This window comes from Labeo rohita, chromosome 20 (genome assembly GCF_022985175.1).
Source record: "Labeo rohita strain BAU-BD-2019 chromosome 20, IGBB_LRoh.1.0, whole genome shotgun sequence".
Lineage (NCBI taxonomy): Eukaryota > Metazoa > Chordata > Actinopteri > Cypriniformes > Cyprinidae > Labeo > Labeo rohita.
This window is the reverse complement of record NC_066888.1, coordinates 28,317,317-28,340,216: the sequence shown is the minus strand read 5'-3', so window position 1 is coordinate 28,340,216 and position 22,900 is coordinate 28,317,317. Positions and strand designations below refer to the sequence as shown.

At 32.3% G+C, this 22,900-nt stretch overlaps 1 protein-coding gene across 4 annotated transcripts in view; it reads left to right on the top strand.

Moving 5' to 3' along the window:
- Positions 1–22,900, top strand: part of LOC127183168 (kelch-like protein 29) — a 331,992-nt gene that overhangs the window by 265,239 nt on the left and 43,853 nt on the right. The gene's annotated exons all lie outside the window — the stretch shown is intronic.

Genomic DNA, 22,900 nt, shown 5'->3' with positions numbered 1-22,900 from the left:
TGCCACTAGTGATGCATGGAAATTAATGTTTGATAACACTTTAGTTAAGGGACCAATTCTCACTATTAAAGGAGATCTCCACTTCCAGAATATTAATTTACAAATAATTTACTCACCCCCTTGTCATCCAAGATGTTCATGTCTTTCTGTCTTCAGTCATGAAGAAACTATGGTTTTTGAGGAAAACATTTCAGCATTTTTCTCCATATAATGGACTTCATTGGTGCCCCGATTTTGAACTTCCAAAATGCAGTTTAAATGCAGCTTCAAAGGGCTCTAAACGATCCCAGCCAAGGAAGAAGGGTCTTATCTGGCGAAATGATCTGTCATTTTTTTCAAAAAATAAACATTTGTATAATAAAAGCTTGTGTAGCACAGGCTCTAGGATGCGCGTCCACGATGCTATGAATTAGTGATGGGTCGTTCTTGAACGATTCGTTTTTGACTCGGGAAGGAGGAGTCATCCGGGGAGTGATTCGTTCAGTCGCACATGCGCAACATCCTATTAGGTTCTGTACTGGAATTAGTTCACCTGTTTCGAGTCTTCAGGTTTTTCATTCGTTCATCTTATGGGGCTGTCACGTGATGAACGAATGACTCGAACCCGAAGACCTAAGAGATGAGCTGATCAATTCTTTTTCCAGCTCACACTGCATTGGTTGAGCATATGGGGCTGTCGCGTGATCTGATAGCTTGTCAGATAAGAGGTGAGGTGAGCTAATCATAGACTAAAGACCCAGGTAAACAATGAATTCATCTTTTCTGTTTCTTATAGCATTACAGTTTTGTCTTGTTTGTAGTGTGATCAACATTTGTGTAAGCAGTAGATGTGTTAGGGAAGTAACACGTAACATTTGAATTATATTTTGCTAAAATGAATGAAATGACTTGAAACAAGATTTGTTCATTTTGCTGAACGAGACTCAAAGGTCCAAGTCTGTAAAATGATCCAAACTTCCCATCACTACTACGAATCATGTCTAAGTTTATCATCTGTGTACTCTGGCTAAAAAAAGTAGAGTGTGGCGAAAAAAATCCATCTTATTTTCTCCTACAACTTCAGAATCATTGTTGTAGCTTTTTGTTTGTTAACAGTGTTTGACTCACTTGCACTTTCTTAGTCTTTGCATGTTTGCTTTGTAAACACTGGGTCTGTAGTTTGACCTTTTGATTCAACATGATTCAATAGTACATAGCGTCGTGGATGTGCATCCCAGAACTAGTCCTACACAAGCTTTTGTGCTTAAAAAGTATACAAATTTTTATTTTTCGAAAAAAAAAAAATGGCAGGATCGTTTCAATTAGATAAATGTTATTTATATATTATTAATTGATTATTCAAAATATCTATCTATCTATCTGTCTGTCTGTCTATCTATCTATCTATCTATCTATCTATGTGTCTAGCTATCTGTCAATCTATCTGTCTATCTATATTTTTTAAATAATCAATTAATAATCAAATTTATCTAATAATTAACAGTCTAAACGAGCTGTATGTAGAAAATTAAACTGCACAGAAGGCAGGTGTAATGTTATATTAATTTTTAAATATAACTATTACGTACAACGACAGATGTACTTAAACATTCATTATATAATGAAGACAACAGGTTAAGTTAAATATGTAATATGTATTATATATTTAACAAAATGCATATATTTAAAAAAAAAATGCTTCTCTCTTTTTATTTTTTTTTTGGAGTTAAACGTAACTATAAATAAGGAGTTTATTAAGGCAAAAGTATTTAATATTTAGGTAATAGTGAGATTTGGTTTCTAGACTAAAGTGTGACCATTATGTGACCATAATGCAACCATTAAACAGTGGCTGTAATAAAAACATGTTTTCATGACAGATTTAATTAAGCATGCAGTAAATAATAAAGACAACAGGTTAAGTAGGAATATGTAATTTAGTGCATATATTTAGCAAAATGCTTCTCTCTACAGTTATTTTTTGGCTAATTCTTCAGTTTACAGACTTTTCTTAGATAAACGTTATGTTTACAAGCTATTTTATTAATCACGTTTCTTTGAACATACCTTTGTGATGTTCATTCATCTTTATTTCGTGTTATAACTAGTAGTAAAGAAGAAAAATGACCAGCACATGGTACTTAAAATAAGGTGGCATTAAGAGCATTTAATCATAAAATTGGCCGAATTTGAAAGCTGAGATTTTGTTTTGATCAAAAGTAACAAAGCACACAGCTTATTGTGATTGTTAGATGAGAGAGGCATGCTACAAATATTGTTTCAAGCAAAGATCAGCAAATGAAGATGGTATAGTTTATCTACATTATGGTGCATGAAATATACATCTGAGAAGCGTTAATTAAGTGGTTTTTGTTTCAGCCGAAACCAAAAATTCACTTTGGACTGAATATTTTGTGGTTGCCGGTGTATCACTAGTTCCCACACAAGCTGCTGCCCCTCTCAAATATCGAAATCCTTTCTTTTTGAATCAACAAATGGCAGACGTTCAGCGTCCGTGTGGTTATTCTCATAGCTGTGCATCTCAGCGTCTCTTTGACTGTATCTGAAGTCAATCTCAGGCTGCTGTAAAAATGCAACCAAACTAATTTATGGTTCAATAAGGCTGTCCTCATGCAGCGCTGTGAATCACTCTCGCTCTCTCCTCGCGCAGCCGCTCCATCCCCCATGATTCCCTCAGCGAGGCGTGAGCCTGTGAGTGAGCTGTACATTTATTTAATCTTGATATACTGTGGCTCTCTTTCTCTCGCCCCTGAGTTTTATTGATCTCTGCCCACCGCAGCATAAGAGCTGAATCCCTCCCCCACTGGACCCCGATCAATCTCTCAGGAACGATATCACACACAAAACACACATCAGAATTACCATAAATATGTGGCAGTGTTGGTTAAGATACCTGAAACTGGAGTTGCTGATGATCATTAAATTAATAGAAAATCATCAAGTGAACAAATCAAATTAATGAATTTAGACCTTGAAATTACCATGCTATTTCTTGAAATAGCCTATGTGGGCAGTTTGAATATTACAGTGGTATATGTGTGTCAAAACAATGACAAAATTTTTATATGGCGGTATAAGTAATGTTATGTTATGGTAACAGCATATAAATCCCAATATAGCACATTACAAAACAAACAGCAACAGCAAAAAATGTACTGAAATAATTAATAAAACAGCAAATAAATAAGTCAAATGAATTTAGACATGTACTAATATATTACGTTTTGTGATTTTACCAGATTGTGGATTAACAGCTCGTTTTACCATTTTTAATAATTTGGAATAGTAACTCACAAAAGAAAATGCTTTAGTATGTAAATATAATTCATTTAAAACATAATCTTTGAGCAATTTTTTAGATGTACTTTGTAAATACCATGATATATATATATATACATATATATACATATACATATATATATATATATATATATATATATATATATATATATATATATATATATATATATATATATATATATATATAGTATTATTATTATTATATATATATTTTTTTTTAAGTGTGTCTCTATTTATTTATTTATTTACCATGTAATAATTTTTTTTTTTGGATAATCATAAAATATTTGAAAAAAAATAAGAAGGCTGTCTAATTTATTTGTTTGTTTATTAACCATGAGAAAATTACTTTTTTCATTTGGATAATCATGAAATATTTTTTTAAAAATGTAGACGTGTGTCTCATTTATTATTATATATTATATGTATATATATATATTATTGCATATGAAGGTATAATTGTATGTTATGAAAACAATATAAAATGATAGTTTTTACCTAGAAATTAAATGAAAAATTCTCTTAAACATTCTCTAAAAATATACCACATCTAATTATTTGAACACAAAAAAATTATAGCACATAAAATACTGCACAAATTATTTAAGAAGTTTAAATGAATTAATCAAATGAATCTCAGTTGGTGAAACCATTAAGATTGAACATTTGTTTCAGGATAAAAGAGCCTGCTTTCTAGATGCTGTTTTTTGTATTTATTATTTATTATTTATTATTTATTTATTTATTTTTTAATTAACCCCAATGGATATGCAAATTTTGAATTTTTTTGTCTTTTCCTCACAAAAGGTACACAATTTGATTGGAAGACTGGAATATTTTTATTTATTTATATATTAATTTATTTTACATTAATTGTTCAAATGAGTCAATTCACTAGAGTGGATAAATTGAGTAGAATGAATCAAATCACTAGAATGAATCTATTTTTTGGAGTGAACTGATTCACTAACTATACTTTTTAAAAAAAAATTGTTTGTTACTGTTAAAACAACGCTATTTTGAACAACTACTGTCATCATTAATTATTTATTTTTTTCCCCCATCACTAACATTTTTTTCTAGCCTTACGAGTGATTCAGATAGTTTTGAATAAAGTGCAGAGATTTTTAACATGCCATTCAAGTGAAATGGAAAGTCAGCCACACCACAACATCACATTGCTCGCCTGATCCCAGCTGACTCTAGATATGCCAGTTCTTTTAAATAAGCATCTTTTAAATGCTTGGTAAATACGGTGCATAGTTTCCAACCTTTAGGAACGGCATGTTTGTTTTTACTATTAAAGGAGATATTTATGGAAATAAGCAGCCTCGGCAGAGGAACAAATTGCTCTCGGGCACAGAGATTTTTCCTACTTGCTGGCCAGGACTCTGAGACTCTTTTCAATAAAGCAAGGTTTAATTATTGTCTGAAAGGTATTACGAGCTGTGCATGAAAGTCATGTCACTCCGCAGAACTTATTTTCTGCATGAAGGAGTTAAAGTAATTGGTAAACAAATGTCATTTCACGATGCTGAATGAGTTTTGTTTTTGTGGTGTGACAGCTAGGAAACGAACAAGAGGTTTTGTGATTTCACCAGATTGTAGATTAACAACTGGTTTTACCAGTTTGAATCATTTTAAACTGTTTGTATGAAATAAATCACAAAAGAACATACTTGAATGCTTTGAGCTTTAATATGTAAATATAATACATTTAATACGTAATTTCTGAGCATCTTTATTCACTAACAAAGTACTAGTATGAGATAATTACTTTTTCTCTTTTGGATAATCATAAAATGTCTAAAATAAATAAATGTATTTATTTATTTACCATGACAGAATTGCTTTTTTAATCATGAAAATTTTTAAGAAAAATGAAGAAGTGCATCTCATTTATTTATTTATTTATTTAACCATGAGATAATGACTTTCTTTTGGATAATAATGATAAATAAATAAATAAGTAAATAAATAAGATGTGTGAAATGTATTTATGTTTTTATTTATTTACAGTGAGATAATTACTTTTTGTCTCTTTTGGGTAATCATGAAATATTTAAAAAATATTTATTAAGTAATAAAATAAGAAATGTGTCTCATTCATTTGTTTATTCACTCATTCATTCATTCATTTATTTAACCATGAGTTGTTGTTTTTTTCTTTTGGATAAGCATTAAAATATAAATAAATAAATAAATAAATAAATGTGTCAAATTTATTTATTTATTTATTTATTTATTTTTTACCATGACTTTTTTTTTTCTTTTAGATAATCATGAAAATTAAGAAAAATTAAGAAGGCTGTCTCATTTATTTATTTATTTATTTATTTATTTATTTATTTATTTATTTATTTACCATGATATAATTACTTTTTTCTTTCATAAAATGTATAAAAAAAAAATAATAATAAAATAAGAAGTGTCTCATTTATTTATTTACTTATTTATTTACCATGAGAAAATTACTTTTTTTTATTTTGGATAATCAAATTAAGAATTGTGTCACATTAATTAATTAATTAATTAATTAATTAAATAATGTATTTGCTATGATATAATTACTTTGTTCTTTTAGATAATTATGAAAATTAAGAAAAATTAAGAAGGCTGTCTCATTTATTTAAAACATTTTTCTTTCAGATGTTTTTTGAGAGATTTTCCACAGTTTTGAGCATTCATTTTTTATATTCATGCGATCAACTTTATTATTATTGTTTTTTGATGATGTAATATTACTTATTTAATATAGATAATATTTATTATTTTTTATTATAGCAAGTTGGTCATTCCTTGGACCTTCTTTTTCTCCTTTATATTTTTGGTTGACCTACTCCTAGCTTCTCTCTTTTCTTTTATGTTACCACCCAAGTCTTTTTTCCTGTAAAGCCTGCGTGGACTCGTGTCCTCTGTTTCTCTTCCAACATCTGTGCCTCGTATTTGCTTACGAAGGATGGACTTGTCTCCTCTCGGCATTTTTTATTAAGTATTTGATTGTTTGGCTGTGTACAAAACTCTGACTGAGTGAACTCGTCGCTGGCTTGACCATCTGGCGGGCCATCTGATGGAGGTTATGAAACGCCGCGTGAGGGCCTGTCACCCGTAGGACCCGTTTATGAAAAAGAGACGGCGAAGAGAGAGGAAACTAGAGCAGAAGTCAAAGACGAAGGGGAGCATAAATTGCTTTCTTTTTAGCGACAGAGATTGAGGAAGCGCTGCCAGGAGTTTGTAACTGCCATGTGTGCGTGTTTGTGCGCGGCTCAATGCGTTCGCTCTCCACCTGAGCTCGGCTGATAAGTCTCTTATGTATGAAAAGACACAGAAGAGGTGCTGTGATGTCACCCATGAAAGGTTCCTCACCAAGTGTGCACTTCGGATACAGTATGTGCGTGTTTGCGTGCGCCCGCGGCTCGCGGCTCGCGCTCTCGGAGCTGCGGGTAAGTGCCAGCTGTCTTCAGACTGATGGGACTCACCTGGGCCCTTCGCTTCTGCCGCACGGAAATCCTCCGAGCGTTTCGGGCCGACGGCACACCTGGCTCACGCCCAGTAACTCGTGTTGACGGGCAATCCGTCCTAATTAAACTCACGACGGTCTCTTTTAGCAGCACGTGTGGCTGCGAGGACTGCCGTCGCACCTATAACTCAAATTATCGTCTGGTAACAAAGGGTTTGTTAATCTGGTTGGCCCACACTTGTAGCTGATTAGCGTCCGGTCTCGTGGGCAGGTCAGGTGCGTAATTAGGAACCATAAGGGACGAGGACTGTGAAAGGTGACCCTGTTCTGCTTAACTCTGACCCTGAACATAATATGATGTTTGAACAGCTTTACTAAAGTGAAAGCTTAATATTGGATCCCATTGACTTACACATGGAGAACAGTATTATGTTAGTAGCCTATTAGTATTAGCTTTTATTTCTACATTTTCAGTTAATTTTAGTTTACGTTGTAGTACTTTTTTTTTCATTTGATTCGTTTTTGTTTTTTAAATATGTTATTTTTTTATTTTAGTGGTATTGTCACCAAATGCTTTATATTTATTTCTTTTAAATGTATTTGTTTTATTTTCTTGTGTATTTTTAAACTATAAATATTTTTATGTACTTTTATAGTAATTTGAATGAGCTTTTTTCTATTTTCAGTTTTCATTTTAGTCATTTTGTTGTGCTTTTTTAAAATTTATATTTTTACTTTAAAATATTTTGTATAGCTTCCGTTTTACTTTTTTTTTTTTTTTTTTTTTTTTTTTTTTTAGTTTTTAGTCATTATAGTACTTTAACTTATTTATTTCAGTTCCAAGGCAACATTTCAAAATTTTGAATCTAATATTTGTTTTATTTCAGCTTAAACTTAAACATTTATTTATTTAGCACTACTGTGTCACCGAATGCTTTATATTTATTTTAAATTTATTTGTATATTTTATTTTTAAATTAGAATAACAGTATTTATTTACAATATTTTATGTAATGTTATAATATTTATTATAAACTTGAAATAGCTTTTTTGTATTTTAATTTTTCATTTTATTTGTAGTTTAAATTTTAGTCATTTTATTTTGTGCTTTTTTAACATTTGTATTATTAATTTTAAATATTTCTATATAGCTTTAAATTATTTTAATTTTAGTACTTCAGCTTATTTATTTCAGTTCCCAGGCAACATTTCAAAAGGTTAAGTTTATTTTTTTCATCTAATATTTGTAATATTCATCTAATATCTAATATTTTATTTTTTTTTATTTTAATCATTAATTTAACCATTTTGTGTCACCAAATGCTTTATTTTTTTTAAATGTATTTTTAAATTATATTTATATAAATATATTAAATATATTTTATTTTCTTTGTTTGTATTTTTTTTTTTAACTAGAATAACAGTAATTTAAAAAAAATGCTTTTGAAGTGGTTTTTATAAGTTGTAATCTGCTTTTTTATATTTTCAGTTTATTGTATTTGTAGTGTAAATTTTAGTAATTTTGCAAACGTTTGCATTATTTCTAAACATTCCTATATAGCTTTAATTATTTTTTCAGTTTTTGTTTTGGTAATTTTAGTACTTTTCATTTATTTACTTCAGTTCAAAGAAACATTTCAAAAGTTTTTTTTTTTTTTTTTTTTTTTTTTTCTTTACATTTAATTTTTCAGTTTTTATTTTAGTACTTTTAAAAAAACATTTCAAAAGCAACATTTTAAATGGTTTTTTTACATTTAATTTTTTTTTTTTATCTTGTATTCATACATTTTCATTTTAGCTTCATTTTGTTATTATGGACAATAATTTTAAGTGGTTTAAATTTCTGTGTCTTGAAGAGAGGTGCCGATGACTTTTTATGTGATCAGACTTACAATTTTTAAAATAACAACTGAACAATAAAACTGGCATAAAATTGCATTTTAGTGACGTATGCATCGAAGGAATTTCTAGAGATCATCATAGAGACTTCAGACTTTTTAATTTAAGAAACCAGCCAAAACTTTCAAGCAACCATATAGCAACTCTCTAAACTATCCTACAGTTATATAGTGTATGCTTTTCATTCTCTGATGGATGTTTTGCAGTCAGCACATTTTTGGGGAATATTTATGATTTGATGGGTTTGCAAAAACTGTTCTTTTATTTGCACTGAATGCAGTGCAAGTCGCTTTGGATGAAAGTATCTCTAAATGTCTCATTCCAAAGCTGTTTATATGGACATTTTCATTCACTAGGACGAGCAAAGCACCCTAACAGAAATGGGAAGCCATTTGTCCTGATAATTAGTCTTAGTCTTTTGATCTGCCCTTATAGTGATTCATGCGTTTTCTAGCTGTGGTGACCTATTGTAAACATGAAATGCAATTTACATCCATATTAACTTCCAAATGGTAATTAATCTACCCAGAACACAACCCAGACTCCACGGCAAAGGTATAAACATTCAAAATGATCTGGATTCAGTGCACAGACAATGCTGTTTATGTGTTTTATCATTGCATCAAGCCTTCCATAAGTCTTGTTTTGAACAACAGCTGAGTAGTTTCACTCTATCACTTTATGTGGTTTCATAAAAGCCTGTATTGCAAGAGATGGTGTCGATACAAAGATTTACAGTGCGTTTTATTTGTGTTTTCTGCTGAGTTAAGCTCGCTACAGGTGCTTGTGCTGTGTAAAATGTGAATGCAGCAACCTGTTAATATGGATGCCAGAATAAATAAGCCGATTATGTGTGAAGTGTAAAACAGGGCTGAGACTTTCAGCTTGGGTTTTATTCATTTTCTGTCCAAAGATTAGACATTACAGAAGTCATTTTCAATTATTTACACTACCGTTTTAAAGTTTGGGGGTGTAAGATTTTTTTTAAGGCGAGACACTGCAGGTGAATAGGATAAAAAAAAATGAACTTACCCAGTTTATTGATTACACTAATAATTGGAAACATTTTTTGTATTACACATTTTCTAAAAATGCTAGGTTTGAATATGCAAATGAGGCATTATTTAATAAAATATGTGCAAATTTGCATAAATTTCTAGTACAAAAATCTGAACACTGGAAGAAGTCAGTTTCAGAATTTTTTTGACATATTATAGTCAAATGTTTTTACAAAGGGAATCTCATTTTTGTCAGAAAACATACAGAAAATAATATATTTTCACAATTTTCAGGGGAATAAAATGTTGTATATAAGCAAGCAAATTATATATGAACAAATCCCTTTGTAAAAACCTTCATCCGATAGACAGGAATAAAAATATATAGTTTGGTGTGTGTAAGTGCTACTGACGTGAAGATTTATGGCTCAGTGTAGGAGAAAAACTCATTTTGAGAAAACCTGTTGACACAAATAGATAAAGTGATATGAAAGAAACACTTAGCAGTGTCTTTTAAATGTCTTCTTTCCACTAGTCTGAACAAACACTTTTTGAAAAACCGAAAAGCCCAAAATCTCAAAATTGACAGGTGCTTGAAAAAACCGTTTTTGCCAGCAGTATCACCACTTAAATGTCGTTTGTGTTTGCCAAGGCTGCAAAAAATACAGTAAAAATAGTAAAATTATGAAATAATATTACAATTTAAAATAACTGTTTTCAGTTTGAATATATTTTAAAATGTAATTTATTTTTATGATTCAAAGCTCATCATCACTCCAGTCTTTAGTGTTACATGATCCTTCAGAAATCATTCTAATATGCTAATTTGCTCCTCTTCCCATTTTCTTCTCAAAAGAACAGCATTTATTTGAAATAGCCTTTTATAACATCATAAATGTCTTTACTGTTACTTTTGATCAATTTTATGCCTCCTTGCTGAATAAAAATATGAATTTCTTCAAGAAATCTTACTTTTTGATCACTGTTGTATGTTCTTTGCAAACTGTTGAATGTATTATTGAAATCACAGTATGTGGGTTACCCTCCAGGCCACATTTTGGACCTGTCTGATATTTTATTATAGCCATCTGGTAACCCTGTCACTGAGTGAGTTGCATTTCTCTTGTTCTGTCATGTCATTTTTGTGCTGTACGTCTGCCGCCGTCGACTAATTAGCTCTCGTTTCAGAATCCGTCCTTCCTTTTGGCGACCATTCACAAAGCTTTGACAGACTTTATTGAGGTCACGGCAACATTCAATGGGCTGCCGGCGTGCGGCAGAAGGAGTCAAAGGTATTGGATTGTGCTGATTTGACACTCCGCCCAGTCCTTTACAGACCACAAACCGCTTTTACTGACTCATTTCTCTAACTGCTTTTATCGCCAAAGCAGCAGCTTGAAGGTGAGGACGGAAGGGCGGCGTTTTGCAGTACGTCTGCGTTTGTTTAATTGATTTAGTCGTGCGATGACTGGAGGGCGAACCTCATTGCTTTCCGCGTCTCACCTTCAGCACGGGGTCCGGTCGGTTTAATTAGTCTCTTTTTCTGATAAAGCGCAACGGCTCCGTAGATGCCTGTGGATATTACTGAAGCGGATTTGAAGAACTGAGCATGATCGCGGGGAAATTTCAGCCATCGTCAGCTGCTCCGCGCCAATCCTGATGACAGTCCCGACCCCTCTGTGATTTATTACATAACAATTGGTGGTTTGCTCATTTTGCTGAGCAGTTGTTTGATATGTCACCTAAAGACAGACCTTCAATTTAACAGCATTTTTTCCATTCATAGCTTATTTGTGAACAGGAGCTGTTGTGGAAAATCATCTCTGGGACTTTAAGAAGTTGTTGGTGTAAAAGTTCCCGTTTTAGTTGAACAGCATTTTGGTGTTCACACTTTAGTGATTCAGAATTGTACTCATTCCCGAATTAAAAGTGGAGTAATATGTAATGAAATGGGTACTGCAGTTCAAATTTAAAATATTGTTTCTCAGTGCTCATGTGGGTTGCCAGATTGAGGGCATGCAAGAGGAATGTGCACAACTGACAATGGCAGGCAAAAAGCCTTTCACACAGTAAGTTGTAGAGTTGATTTATCCGCGTTTAAATAATCGTCTGGTCATAAAACTTTTTAGTAAATGCTGAGGCTTTTTAGATCGGGTAGAATCTGTGATCTCTGACCCGGTTCGTTTGCTCGCTTCCATGGCTGCGGTACGCTCTGTTTTCCACCAAGTGGCAACCCGCGGTTTCGAAATACTATTGGTTGAAACTGGCAGTGGGCGGATTCTCACGGACTAAAACAAAAACAGGCATTCCATCACAGAACGGACATTTCATTGTAGATTAACTGGCTGTATTGCTGGATTGTTTTTCGGAGAAACAAGTATGTTAACTAATCATGTTTCCTAAATATCTGCAGATATTATGGTATTTTTATGCTTCAGTGCAATCAAAAAAAAAAAACATACAGTGTCTTCAAATTTTGGATTTAAATTCCTGAATTTCAGTTCCAGAATTTGATTTGAAGTAGAAATAAGGTTGCAAATAAGATGGAAAATGGCAATTGAATGTAAAGATGTAGAATTTTTTCTGTAGGTTTATAATTAATATTTTTTTAATAAATTTATAAATGCTGGCTTTGCAAAATTTGAAGCTTTATAGGTCTCCTATAATGCCACCAATAGATATTTGTATTTGTTTTATATATATTTAATCATATTTATTAACCCTTTACAACCTGAATCTAAAATAGAACATATTTACCTTTTTATTATTATTATTAATGTAAAATTCTAAAACAGTATGCTATGAAAGCCCATTTTTTGTCAGGAAAAATATAAACTTGCAATTCTGAGTTAATATCTTGCAATTTTGATTTTATAACTCACAATTGCAAGTTTATATGTCACAATTCTGAGGAAAAAGTCAGAATTGCGAGATGAAAAAAAATGGCAATTACCTTTTTTTTTTTTTTCCGTAGTATGCTATCTTCAAGTGCAAGAAATTGGTTTTCAATAAATTACAGTTATTGACCAATTACTGCGTATTGAGAACTAGTTTAAAAAATAAAAAAAAATACATTTTTATATAAAATGAGTGAAAGAATCTAACATTTCAAGCTTGAAAACTGGACTATAAAACATACAATACAAGTATTTTTGCCATACTGGATTTCACGGTTTTCACTCAGGTGCCCTTTATTTTTATTTTATTTTTTAAGCACACCTGCAACAACCTTTGACAACAACATCGCTGGTTAAAAAGAGTTCAGTTGTGGACTAGGGTGGAAGAACACTCTCCAGAACACATTTTTAAATGCATTTAAAAATGCAATTCAGTTTTTTTTGTTTTTTTTTCCTGTCATTCCAATTCAGCTTCCTGTTAGGTGTGACAGATTCAAATTCAAAACTAAATTCACAGTCACATTAATTGAAAAAGAGCCAATTCTTCAACTCAGCTCTGGTGTGAATGTAACTGTAGCACAAATAAAAGACAGAAACTTTCGCAGTTTTACTGCAATTAATCACCATTCCCAACTCCTCTGTGACAACTGCACCAAAATTGGTGGTTTGTTCATTTTACAAACCACCACAGTAATTGAATTTCCTGTCCACGTGTCTTTTGTTGGATTAATCCGGCCTAGAGAATGGAAATGATAAATGTGTCAGCGCTAATCATAACATTTCGCTCGGTACATTTCAGCTGTTGATTGCTTTTCCGTCGTCTACAGTAGCTGGATGAAATTTACATTTTGAAGTGGATGATTTTTGCGGCTGCGTTTGGCTCAGTGGGCCTGCAGTGTTTTAAATTCCCCTGTCAGGAAATTTTTGTCACACTTAATGCCACCGTATTCAAGTATGACTAACATTTTTGCTTGATAAACTCTTAAATAAGACACTGCTGTTAAGAGACGGATAGATAATGTATGCGCTGCTGCTCTACAGGGAGAAATTCTCTCTCCCGAGCACAAAGCTCGCTCAGAGTCATGTCTTACTTCCTGTCCGGGAGCTATTTCTCTTGTTGCAGAGGGCAGCGGCGTGCCGTTTGATTGCTGTTTGGGTCCCTTGTAAATGACAGCTCGCAGTGCGGCGGACTCTGAGTTTATGTGCAGATATTGTGCCTGGAGTTTGAGCTGCTCTTAGTCTCGGATTCAGACAGCACGCCCACAGACCGTAAATTTAACAGCGCTTTTCCATTTAGAGCTCATTTGTGAACAGGACCCATTGTGGAAAATCAGCTCCGGCGGTTTAAGAGGTTGTAATGTTGGCGGAAAAGTTCTTGTTTGAGCTTAAACAGCATTTTGGTGCTCACACTATACGTGAGTCAGAGGTATGCGCCACTTGCAGATGCCATTTGAATTCCAATTCCAATTCAGTTGCTGAATTTGATTGGAATTTGAATTGAGGGAGCAAACGGAATGCGGAATTGCAATTCAAATTTCAAAATTTTTCTAATTAGGCTGAAAGAACACTTCACTTCCCAGAATGTATTTTTAATTGCGTTAAAAAATTCAGTGGAGCCTTTTCACAGTCTGTGATTTCCACAGTTATTACAAAATTGCTCAAAACAATACTTTGTATTTTCTTACAATGTCTTACAACAAACTGCTGTGTGAGTTTTTCTAATACAAAGGCTGAGGGAGTGCCTGCAAATTTGATAACTTATTTCTCTCTTTCAACCAATGTAATCAGTCTGTCAGTATTTTAAAGAAATATACAATTGGTCATTTCAGTAAATTCCTTTTATTGAGTTGAAAGAGAGCCAACTCCAGTGTGAGTTGAAGAAGGTAAACTTTAGCAGTTTTACTGCAATTAAATGTGTGAAAGTGGCTGTTGAAAGGGCACATCCTCCCTTTGGTATTTAGATTAGCACTCAAGCAATGATATTTTCAATAACTGATTTTTAAATTATTTAATTTGGTCTCCCTAAATCCTTAAATGATTGGTTACACTCCTCAGATTCATTTTGCACAAGAAAATAGCAAGAGTTTCTCTAAATGCCACTCTGATTGGATCGTCTGGCTTTACGCAAGCATGTTTATATGAGTCCGCTGAGAATCAAAGTCATGTTTATGGTAATATGTTAAGTTCTCAGGCTCCCAGGTGTTTTACATTTATTTCCCAGGCTGTTACAATGAGCATATTTGATTTGCCAGGTTGGCAAGGCTTGTGGCATCCGTTCTTTGAAAGACAGTCAAGTGGTTGTTTGAGGCACTGACAGTCTTGAGAACACCTGTAGATTATGCTTGCTCTGTGTTATAATCCATTTCAGATGTAGACGTTACCTAGATTTACCCCTTTACTTGTGTAAATATCACATGGGAGAAGCAAACCGTGGTTGGTTGCTTTATATGAAGGAGAGACGACCTCATTTCTGTTCAAGTGGATAGTCACTGGCCAGAATATGCTGCAATTGTCTCTTCACAGAGCTCTGCCTGAATGAAATAGTTCGCCCAAAAGTGAAATTTCTGTCATCATTTACTCACTTTCATGTCGTTCCAAAACCTGACTTCATTTACTATTCCTATCCCTTTAAAACATTACTTACTTGTTCAACCTTAGCAGCTGTTGTCATCAGCCATTTCTCAGAGGAGCCTGTGGTATTTTTTAAATGTGTTTTTAATCCATTTATAATGGATTATATTAACGTTTTATGGAATTTTATGAAAATGATCAAAAATATGGTAAAATATTGCCAGAAGGTGGATTTATTTGTTTACTTGATCATATTTTTCATGTGTTTTTAAATCCGCTTACAGTTGATTTGATTAAATTTTATGGAAAGATCAGAATATTGTTGCTTATTAAAAACTGATTATTGATTTTAAACATTTTAATACATTTTTAATCCATTTAAAATGGATTATAATAAAGTTTTATGGAATTTTATGGAAAAATAATGGTAAAATATTATTGCCAAAACATGTATTTATTTATTTATTTATTTATTCAAATTTTCATGTGTTTTTAAATCCATTAAATTAAATTAAATTTAATTTAAATTTTAAGATTAAATTTTTATGGAAATTATCAGTAATATGGCAAAACATTACTGTCAAACATTCATTGACTGATTAAATGATTTAAAAATATTTAATACATTTTCAATCCATTTATAATGGAGGTTTATGGAATTTTATAGAAATGATCAAAAATATGGTCAAATTTTATTGCCAAATTTGGATTAATATGTTTACTTAATCTTATTTTCATGTGTTTTTAAATCTACTTACAATTAATTAGATTAAATTTATGGAAATTATCAGTAATATGGCAAAACTTTTTTTTGCCAAAAGATGATTAATTGATTTAATATATTTTAATACAATTTTAATACATGTAAAATGGATTATAATAGATTTTTATGGAATTTTATGAAAATTATCAAAATATAGCAAAATAGTATTGCCAAAAGTTGGATTTATTTATTTATTTAATCACATTTTTCATCCAATTAATTCTATTAATAAATGATTATAATTAAGTTTTATAAAATATTATGGAAATTATCAGTAATATTGCAAAACATTGTTGCCAAAAGATTGAATGACTTGATTTACATTTTAATACATTTTTAATAATGGATGTTAATTATTTAAGTTTTAAGGATAAATGATCAAAAATATGGTAAAATATTTTTGGAAAAGTTGCATTTTATATTTTAATTCATATTTTAATATGCGTTTAATCCACTTATAATTGTTTATTATAATTGAAATTATCAGTGAAATGGCAAAAAATTGTTGCCTAAAGTTGATTGTTTGATTGATTGATTGATTAACTGAAAATATTTTAATATATTTGTAATCCATTTATAATGGAATATAATGTAGTTTTATGGAATTTTATGGAAATTATCAAACAATATGGTAAAATATTTTTGCCAGTAGTTGGATTTATGTATTTAATTATATTTTTTCATGCATTTTAAATCCATTTACGATTTATTATAATGAAGTTTTATAAAATGCTATGGAAATGATCAGTAATATGGCAGAACATAGTTGCCAAAAGTTGGATGGATTAATTGATAATAGATATATAATATATCTTATATATAATTGATTATAATGGAGTTGTATGGAATTTTTTGAAAGTTCTCAAAAATATGGTACAACATTGTTTCCAAAAGTATTTTTTATTTATTTATTTAGTTATTATTCTCTCAATTTTATATCTCTTTAAAGAAAACTGTCTCAGAATAATTTTGCTACAGTTTTTACAGATGTTTCTGATTGATAATGAACAAAAATTTACCTTTGAATCCATTTCTAAGAGACAAAAAAAGTGACATTATTATTATTATTATTATTATTATTATTATCATCATTATCAGACAACCCAAACCTGTTTCTTGATTTGAAACAATATAACTCATTAGAACATGCAGAAGTTAATTTTTCTACGTAAATATTTATTCTGTTAAGGAAAGTTAATGGTCTGGTTTCTACAACTTTCTCTTTGGAGCAAAAATCTGACTTTAAACTTGAAAGAAATAAGGATTTGACATTTATCGTGATAATGATCGATATCGACTGATATGAAAAAAATTATTGTAATCATTTTTTTGTCCATATCGCCCAGCCCTAATTACATATGAAATGTATGTATTTATATTGTGAGAAACTCTTGATACCACCATCAGCACACTACTAAAAAATCATACCGTTACAGGAAATCTAAAGTCAGTTTCTCTGCAATATATACGGTATACTTCGTCGAGTTAGTAAACGTAACCAAAGGGGCGGAGCCTACAGAGGGTCAGTTATGCTAATATTAATGCCTGGGTATATAAGACTAAACTACTGCAGTACATGAGCTTGAAATAGTGTGTATGTCTGTCCAGTAAACCCATGGTATGCAGTAAAAGCTGAGGAGTGAGAGATTGCAAGGTTACGGACAGCTTTAAAGGCCACTTTGTACATGCATTACTGTTAGCCAAGCAAAATGATTTTCATTTCATCCCTAACTACATCATCATCATCATCATCATCATCATCATCATTCCCAGAAAATGCATTTCCAAGGTAGAGCGCTTAATAACTTCTTCAGGCCCGACTTATCCTCTCTTTTCATTTGCGATGCTTTTTGACTCGCTCTGGCGGGACTGAATTGAAGGGCAGCAAAATGACAGGGGTAAAAGCCCACACATACAAAGTTCAGACGGTCAGGGACGCCCGCGCCCGCAGCGTCACCTGCCCGCCACGTCTTTCTGACAAGCGGGTTCAAAGCTGCAATTTATCTCTGCCCGCGACCGCAAACGTCGGAGTGTCTCGGAGGAGAAAGAGAACTTCCTCTCCTCTGGACTCAAAGACCTCTTCCACATCCAGCTTTTAATGGTCGGGAAGAGCAGGACGAGGGCAATTAGATGGAAATCAAGACTGGGCTCGGCTGGGGGATCCGAGGTCTCATTCTAGGCTGAGGTTGTGGAGGTTTAGAGCAGGTTTGGGTTTCTTCCCACTGTGAAGGAGAGATTGAGCTCAGGAGGAGAGAAAAAGAGACAGTTATTTACTGTCGTTCCCAACTCTGGATGTTATCATTATCGCTCTTTAGCTCAGTAGGGGATGAGAGCTACCTGGCCGCCCTGACGTCCCGTCTGGCAAGCCGTTATTTACCGATGGCAGCTGCTGAGCCGATGCCATAGATAGGACTCATTAAGGGGTAGTGAGGTGGAAGAGACGGGTGTGATTGTCCTGTGGGAGGCTGAACGAGGAGAAGCTCACCTGTCAAAGGTGTGTATTGCTTCTCAACATGACTTTTGCGCCGACATAAGTTGGCAAAGAGGAAAAGTAGATGTCGGAACCGTTCGCTCCGCCCACGTCCTGCTTGATTGACAGGTGTTGGCTGAACTCCATATTGGTTTACTTTTCTGTTTTCTGTACTTGTTGTTTTGTTTACTTTTCTATGATTGGGCTTGGTTTAGGTTGTTTGAATGGAGGTAACTCGATTAAAATCAGCACATCTCATTAAGGAGTGAAACGTTGCTTCAGCAGCACTTTTGAAGGCTGAAAAAGGTCACCTGCTGCTCCAACAGACTCAAATCTCACAGGAAATAAGAAATGGCTGCGTTTGCCCTTTAGGGGTTACAGTGAAATGAATATACTCGCTGACAGTAACTGGATGTCCCGTTACTCGCTATCTGAATGCCATTTTTCGAAAAGACCAGTCATGTTTTTTTTTTCTCTCAGTTAATAAGAAAATTTAAGCTAATTTCATCATCAGAAAAACATCAGTCGAGATCTACTCATTTTTTTTATTATTACTTTTTACTAATACTATGAACTAACATGCATGAAAGTATGGAAATTGTATGCAGTGATCAAAAATATTAAATCAGTACAATCTAATATTTGAGCTTCTTTAAACAGTTTTAAAGACGTAAACACTGTTGAAGGACTTCACAAGTTTGCCATTGATTTGAAGGTTTAAATGCCTTAAAATGTAAACAATTGTTTATTTTATTTGTGCAGAACGCTTATTGTTATACTATTATTATACTGATAATAATTATAATAACAACAACAACTTCAACAACAACTATAATACTTATTTTACCTTCTAAATGTTTGACACTTATTGGTAGATTTCACTGGTTAACTCAAAAAGTAATGAAAAAAATAAAATAAAATAAAATGAAAAGAAATAAAATAAAATAAAAAGTATTATTATTATTATTATTATTATTATAACAACAATAATGAATCTTATTTTACCTTTTAAGTCCTTCACACTTCTTGGTAGATTTCACTGGTTAACTCATCCAAAAAATTAAAATTAAAACAAAACAAAACAAAACAAAACAAAACAAAACAAAACAAAACAAAACAAAACAAAATAAAATAAAATAAAATAAAATAAAATAAAATAAAATAAAATAAAATAAAATAAAATAAAATAAAATAAAATAAAATAAAATAAAATAAAATAAAAGTGCTGCTGATTTTTTTTATTATTATTATTATTATTATTATCATTATCATTATTGTTATTATAACAACAATAATAAATCTTATTTTACCTTTTAAGTCCTTCACACTTCTTGGTAGATTTCACTGGTTAACTCATCCAAAAAATTAAAATCAAAACAAAACAAAATAAAATAAAACAAAAAATAAAATAAAATAAAAGTGCTGCTGCTGATGATTTATTATTATTATTATTTTTATTATTATTACACTTTTTTATTATTATTATTATTATTATTACTGTTGTTATTATTATTATTTTTATTATAACAACAACAAGAAGGACTTCACAAGTTTGCCATTGATTTGAAGGTTTAAATGCCTTAAAATGTAAATAATTGTTTATTTTATTTGTGCAGAACGCTTATTGTTATACTATTATTATACTGATAATAATAATAATAACAACAACAATAATAATAATAACAACAACAACTTCAACAACAACTTTTCACACCTTATTTAAAGTAATGTTGCTTTTTACAGTTATGCAATTGTTAAAAATAGGATGCAATGTTTATACAGTTTGATTTGACAATGCAGACAGTAAAGAAAGGACCTTTCTCTTCATTTGCACGTGTTTGTCTGCTCTGCCTGTTTGCCTGGAGGATGCTGAGTGGTTCATTTCCAGCAGATCAGGCAGCATATGGTTCAGCAGTGAGCACCAGAGCAGTCTGGCCCTTCCTCATGTCTCAGTTAAGACAAACCCCTTCATAGTGTATTTTTTTCCTCCCCTCTCTTTCTCTCTCTTTTCCACTCCAGTTGTGTTTTTCCTTGCCCTGGAGAGAAAAGCCAAGATTTAGAAAGAGAGAAAGAGAAATGGAGGGGGAGAAAAAGATGACAATATTGTAAAAGAAGGATGCTGGAGCGGAGAGAAGCCCATGGATCAGGCAGGCGGCTGTTGTCAGGGGAGAGCAGGGGAAGTATTGATTCGGAAAGATGAGCCAGCGGTTAAAAGAAGCTCAAGGATGTCTTCACGTCGCTCTCTCTCACTTTCCTCTGCTCTCTCGCCGCCTTTCTTCCTGCACCTTAAACAAAAGCCGGTCTCTGTGAGGCGATTTGATGACAAGCCCTGCGCCGCTGTAGACATGATGCAGGAAGTCTGAGCTCTCGAACCCTTACACACACAACAGTAGGCTTTCCAAGCGTAAACCTGGATAGAATTACACCGGATGATGCTGGGATTCTTTCATTTTCCTTCCGAGGGAACATTTAGACCGCATTTTTTGAAGATAAATGCAGCGAGATGCTTGTTAGGCGATTGCCTACTGATCCAATTCAGAGCCCCCAAGTCTCTGTGGCTTCATAGACTGTAAAGTTTGAGGAGTGACAACCATTTTTGAATATGGGAGTGAATCCCCCAAATTACTCTTTTGTCTGTTTAAGGAATAGAACTCACTCTCGAAACTGTGATTAGCAACGTTCTGGCATCTTGTGTGGTCGGTATCTGCTATTTTGAATCCAAGTACAGCAACCATAAGACTCATTTTGTTTGCCAATTTGAACTTAACTACCATCAACAGAGCTATCATGTTTTGTTTGAAGGCTGCTTTGCAGAAGGCGCTCTTGAAGGGTTGCCATATCCACTTATTATAAGCGACATTTGTTAAGCATCTTTGGGCTTATATCCCACTTCATTTTATTTTATTTTATTTTATTTTATTTTATTTTATTTTATTTTATTTTATTTTATTTTATTTTATTTTATTTTATTTGTGCAGAACGCTTATTGTTAGACTTTTCTCCACTGTCTCGTCGTCTTATTCACTTATACTACTACTACTACTACTACTACTACTACTACTGATGATGATAATAATAATAATAATAATAATAATAATAATAACAACAACAACAACAACAACAACAACTGCAACAACAACAATAATACTTACTTTACATTTGAAGTCCTTGACACTTATTGGTAGATTTCACTGGATAACTCATCCCAAAAAATAAAATAATAGTATAATAATATAGTAATAATAATAATAATAATAATAATAATTCTTCAAGGACCTTTAAGTCCTTGACACTTATTGGTAGATTTCACTGGTTAACTCCAAAAAATAAATAATAAAATAAAATAAAATAAAATAAAACGGATGCTTGTTAGGCAATTGCCTAATTATTTTATTTGTGCAGAACGCTTATTGTTAGACTTTTCTCCACTGTCTGGTCGTCTTATCCACTTATACTACTACTACTACTACTGATGATGATAATAATAACAATAATAATAATTATAATAACAACAACAACAACTGCAACAACAACAATAATACTTACTAAACATTTGAAGTCCTTGACGCTTATTGGTAGATTTCACTGGATAACTCAGCCCAAAAAATAAAATAATAGTATAATAATATAATAATAATAATAATAATAATAATAATTCTTCAAGGACCTTCAAGTCCTTGACACTTATTGGTAGATTTCACTGGTTAACTCCAAAAAATAAATAATAAAAGAAAATAAAAGAAAAGAAAATAAAATAGATGCTTGTTAGGCAATTGAAAAGTGACAGCCACATTTGAATATGGGAGTGAATCCCCCAAATTACTCTTTTGTGTGTTTAAGGAACAGAACTCACTCTCGAAACTGATTAGCAACGCTCTGGCATCCTGTGTGTTTGGTATCTGCTATTTTGAATCCAAGTCATATTACAGCAACCAAAAGACTCTTTATGTTTGCCAATTTGAACTAAACTACCATCAACAGAGCTATCATGGTTTGTTTAAGTTTGGAAGGCCGTTTTGCAAAAGGCGCTCTTGAAGGGTTGCCACATCCACTTATTATAAACGACACTTACTTAGACTGTTTGTGCTCATCTCAAAAAATAATCCAGTTAATGTAGTTAAACGGATAGTTCACCAGGGTGAGTAATTAATTCTGTCATTAATTACTCACCCTCATGTCATTCCAAACCGAAGACCGTTCATCTTCAGAACACAAATTAAGATATTTTTGATGAAAATCCGAGAGCTTTCTGATTCTGCATAGACAGCGACGGTATAGACATGATGCAGGAAGTCTGAGCTCTCAAACCCTTACACACACAACAATAGGCTTTCCAAGCGTAAATCTGGATAGAATTACACCAGATGATGCTGGGATTCTTTCATTTTCCTTCCGCGGGAACATTTAGACCGCATTTGTTGAAGATAAATGCAGCGAGATGCTTGTTAGGCGATTGCCTACTGATCCAATTCAGAGCCCCCAAGTGCTTCATAGACAGTAAAGTTTGAGGAGTGACAACCACATTTGAATACGGGAGTGAAT